This window comes from Elephantulus edwardii, unplaced genomic scaffold (assembly GCF_000299155.1).
Source record: "Elephantulus edwardii isolate Elephantulus edwardi_28Jun2011 unplaced genomic scaffold, EleEdw1.0 scaffold00020, whole genome shotgun sequence".
NCBI classification, from domain to species: Eukaryota; Metazoa; Chordata; class Mammalia; order Macroscelidea; family Macroscelididae; genus Elephantulus; species Elephantulus edwardii.
This window is the reverse complement of record NW_006399770.1, coordinates 16,733,335-16,737,039: the sequence shown is the minus strand read 5'-3', so window position 1 is coordinate 16,737,039 and position 3,705 is coordinate 16,733,335.

Genomic DNA, 3,705 nt, shown 5'->3' with positions numbered 1-3,705 from the left:
TGTTAACAATTTTAGCTTGTTCAATGTCATAATGAACACTCATGGCACCACCAGCAGTCAAAAAATCAAAAGAAAAATTGCATTAGGCAAATCTTCTGCCAGGAACCTCTCTAGAGTGTTCAGGAGCAATGATGTCAGTCTAGAGACTAAGGTGTGCCTGATTCTAGACACAGTCTTTCAATTACTTGCTATACATCAGAAAGCTGGACAATGACTAAGGATGACAGAAGATGAATTGGTACCTTTGTGTTGTGGTACTGAAGAAGAGCATTAAACATACCATGGACTGCCATGAGGATAAATAGGTCTGTCCTGGAGAAAGTGAAGCCAAGTTACTTTTTGGAGGCAAAGATTTTGAAGCTTTCACTCACATACTTCGGACATATAGCCATGAGAGACCAGTCCACGAAGAAAGATATCATGTTTGGAAGGCTGGAGGGGCAGTGCAAGACATGAAGACGCTTAATGAGATGGATTGTCACAGTGACTGCCACAATGGGGTAGAAACAGTGATTGGCTCAGGCTAGGGTAGGGTTCAAAATTACTGTAAATAGGGTCACTATGAGTCGCAGAAGACTCGATGACACATAACAATGTGATGATAAGACTGTAAATATTAGAGCCTATGGTGATGAAGGAAGAAGTTCAAGATGCTTTGAAGGAAATAGCAAAAAATAAGGCCCCAAGAATAGATGGTATACCAAGAGCTGTATTTCAGCTAACAGATGCTGCCCTGGATGTGCTCACCAAGCTGTGCCAAGAAATCTGGAGAACAACCATTTGGCCAACTGACTGGAGAGATCTATATTTGTTCCCGTCCCAAAGAAGGGTGACCCAACAGAGTGTGGAAACTACAGAAGAATATCATTGGTTTCACATGCAAGCAAAATTCTACTGAAAATTATCCAAAAATGACTGGAACAGCACACCAGGAGAGAACTTCCAGAAGTCCAGGCTGGGTTTAGAAGGGGTCGTGGTACTAGAAATATGGTGTCTCTCTGGAGACCAAGGTGCGTCTGGTACAGACCATAGTCTTTGCAATCACTTATTATGCATCAGAGAGTTGGACAATGACCAAGGAGGGTAGAAGGAAAATTGATGCCTTTGAGCTGTGGTGCTGGAGAAGAGTATTGAGAATACCATGGACTGCTAGGAAAACAGACAGATTTGTCCTGGAAAGGGTTCAACCGGGTGGCTCCTTGGAGGCAAGGATTCTGAGGCTCCGTCTAACATACTTTGGGCATGTTGTGAGGAGAGACCGGTCCTTGGAGAAGGACATCATGCTTGGGAGGATGGAGGGACAGCAAAGGAGGGGAAGGCCCTCTATGAGGTAGATTGATTCAGTGACTAGGATAATCGGGATGGGAGTGTCAGAGACAGTGCGATTGGCACAGGACAGAGCAGAGTTTAGGGCTGTTGTACATAGGGTCACTATGAGTCGCAAGCGACTCAACGGCACATAACAGCAACAATGTTAGATGGATCTTGGCTGAAAGCAGGGAATACCAGAAGATTGTCTATCTGTGTTTAATTGATTATGAAAAGGCGTTTGACTGTGTGGATCATAACAAACTGTGGCTGACTCTGAGAAAAATGGGAATCCCAGAACACTTGATCGTTTTAATGCAAAACCTGTACTCGGACCAAGAGGCAGTCATCAGAACAGAGCAAGGAAACACTGCAGCATCAGGATGGATGGTGAAGAGATTGAGATTGTTAACAACTTTAGTCTGCTTGGCTCCACGGTCAACACTCTTAGCACCAGTAATCAGGAAATAAAAAAAAAGTATTGCAATGGGAAAGTCTGTTGTTAGGGACCTCTCCAGGGTACTGAAGAGCAATGGAGTCACTCTGGAGACTAAGGTGCATCTGATACAGGCTATGGGCTTTTGCAATCACTTGTTATGCATTAGAGAGATCGACAATGACTAGGGAGGATAGAGGGAGAATTGATGCCTTTAAGCTGTGGTGCTGGAGAAGAGTATTGAATGTACCATGGACTGCCAAGAAAGCAGATTCATCCTGGAGAGGGTAAAACTAGGCTGCTCCTTGGAGCCAGGGATTCTGGGGCTTTGTCTGACATACTTTGGACATGTTGTAAGGAGGGACAAGTCCTTGGGGAGGGACATCGTGCTTGGGAGGGTGGAGGGACAGCGCAAGAGGGGAAGACCCTCTATGAGGTAGATTGATTCAGTGACTGGGGTAATAGGGATGGGTTGGTTTATCAGCGGAAGTGTGATTGGCATAGGATAGAGCAGGGTTTAGGGCTGTTGTACATAGTGTCGCTATGAGTCGCAAGCAACTCGACAGCACATAACAACAACAACAACATCATCTTACTCATGTGGATAAATTGTTCATTCTCCATGCTACAGTTAGTTTTAACCTAGAACAAATTAGTACAAATAGATTGCTATAATTATCTGTTGTATTTCTCACATTAATTTTTTTAATACGTAATTTGGTTTTAACGTTATTGTTCGGAATATACATATCAATATGCACTAATTCAATATTTCTAAATACACTATGCTCACAATTGCGTATTATGCATCAGATAACTGGACAGTGAATAGGGATGATAGAAAAAGAATTGATGCCTTTGAGTTGTGGAGCTGGAGAAGAGTATTGAACATACCATGGACTATTAGGAGAACAAACAGGTTTGTCCTGGAGAGGGTGATACTGGGCTCCTCCATGGAGACAAGGATTCTGAAGCTTCATCTGACATACTTTGGGCATGTTGCAAGGAGGAGTCAGTCCTGGACAGGGACATCATGCTTGGGAGAGTGGAGGGACAGTGCAGGAGAAGAAGACATTCGATGAGATGGATTGATTCAGTAATTGGGGTAGTGGAAGTAGGTGTGTCCAAGACAATGAGGTTAGCACAGGATAGAGGAGGGTTTAGGGTTCTTTTACATAGTGTAACTATGAGTTTCAAGCAACTTGATGGCACAAAACAACAACAGTGACACTGATTACATTCTTGGAGGGATGATTCTTTCCTCCTCATGCTTTACCTCTTCGTATTAATGCTGTATTTTTAAGAGTGCACCAAAAAAGAAACTTGATGATAATTAATCATTTGGTAATTCCAAATAAATACATCTGATGACATCTTCTGTATACTACCAGTGGGAAAATAATTCTTCACACAATGCAAGCAATTTTCCAGGAAGCTGAAACTTTGTTCTAAAATGAAGTATAATGTCTTTGAGGAAGTTTCTCAGTTTTTTATAAAATGAAAGCACTGGGCTCTATCAATAGTTTTCAAAAGCTGCCCTTGAGAGCTTGATGTTTCTATAGGGATCCCACAGAGTCTACCATGAAAAGATAGAGGAACTTAATTGAAATGAGACAATACAACATAAATACTCTCCAACCACCTCCAATAAAAGTAGTTTCTCTTTGATCTATTTATTGAGAATTCTCCTGTTAAGCTTTGTCAGAAAACATTTTTCATTTTTTTTAAAAAAAGAAATATGAAAACTACTCAACTACGTGATTCCCAAGGTTTCTCTCTGTTTAACCTTCTACTAATCTGTGATTCTAAATGATCAATAAAGGCTGGAGCTGAGATGCATGGACAGTTCAAATTAAAAGGAAAAACATTAGTGGGAAAGGAGAGAGAAAATGATAGGTTTACTAATCCAGTTTCTAAATGTTTCACATCATTTCAAAGTCATTGTTATTATGTGCCTTCAT